This window comes from Schistocerca cancellata, chromosome 1 (genome assembly GCF_023864275.1).
Source record: "Schistocerca cancellata isolate TAMUIC-IGC-003103 chromosome 1, iqSchCanc2.1, whole genome shotgun sequence".
In the NCBI taxonomy this organism is placed as follows: domain Eukaryota; kingdom Metazoa; phylum Arthropoda; class Insecta; order Orthoptera; family Acrididae; genus Schistocerca; species Schistocerca cancellata.
The window spans coordinates 149496714-149497887 of NC_064626.1; the positions used below are offsets into that span (position 1 = coordinate 149496714).

General features: G+C 46.7%; 1 pseudogene; it reads right to left on the reverse strand.

Moving 5' to 3' along the window:
* Nucleotides 1-803: 803 nt before the first annotated feature.
* Nucleotides 804-921, reverse strand: LOC126098586 (5S ribosomal RNA; annotated as a pseudogene).
* Nucleotides 922-1174: the final 253 nt, after the last annotated feature.

Genomic DNA, 1174 nt, shown 5'->3' on the forward strand with positions numbered 1-1174 from the left:
TTCTCGACTGACGATCGTGGCAATCAGTCGTGTTTACTGAATAACAAACAACATTGCAAGATGTTCCTCCAGTGATCCGTCAGCGGACAAAGTTAGCTTTGCTGCCAAAGGTGTGGCACAATGGCGGTCGGCGGTGTCTGTAACTAAACGCTTGGATAATGTTTTCGGATACTTGGTCGTATCCTCAATTTATTCCTTAAAATACTCTCTATACTCCTTGGAAGTTTGTCGCAACACTTCTGGGACATATTGTATATTTATATGCAGCACACAGTCGCAATTAAAAACACAAAAAGGTATGAGCAAGTAATCCTAATATTAGCTTATAAAAACGTACAGGTCATATCAGTATGAAAGTGACTACTCTATAGACTGCTATGTTATATGGGCTAAATAGCTGGTGAATGTGATTACTCCACGGAGAACATCACATTAATATCATAAAAATGATATTCATCCAGACTATATTTAACAAATCTGGACTCTTTCCTGTCTACGACTCCTTTTATGTCCATTCAGTCTAGTAGTTATAGCAGTTACTTATTTGCCAGACAAATTTTCGGGAACCCTCTTCATAAGTTTGAATCTCGTCTTTACTGGTGTAAGAACATGCACTGCGTTTTCAGGCCACAAATGACCCATCGGGACCACCTGACCGCCGTATCATCCTCAGCTGAGGATGGGGACAGGAGGGGCGTGTGGTCAGCACACCGCTCTCCCGGTCGTTATGATGGTTTTCTTTGACCGGAGTCGGCCGAGTAGTTCCTCAATTGGCATCACGAGGCTGAGTGCACCCCGAAAAATGGCAACAACTCATGGCGGCCCGGATGGTCACCCATCCAGGTGCTGGCCACGCCCGACAGCGATTAACTTCGGTGATCTGACAGGAACCGGTGTATCCACTGCGGCAAGGCCGTTACCCAACCTTGTAAGAACAAGGCGAACAGTTATCTGCTATAAAAAGCTGCTGCATATTTCCTGGGCTTTAATTTTCCGGCAAGTGCACGTGAAGTCCTACCCTATACAGCAGGGGCGGGCAGGAATTCTGCACGTGTGCAGTTAACAGGTGTTCTGCGTGCACACAGGGGCAAGCTGGTCACCCGCTTCTCACCCGTCCCCAACATACCGTCTCTCCGCTTCTTCCCCTGTAATGCGTTTTGTTTCCTGGCCTGCT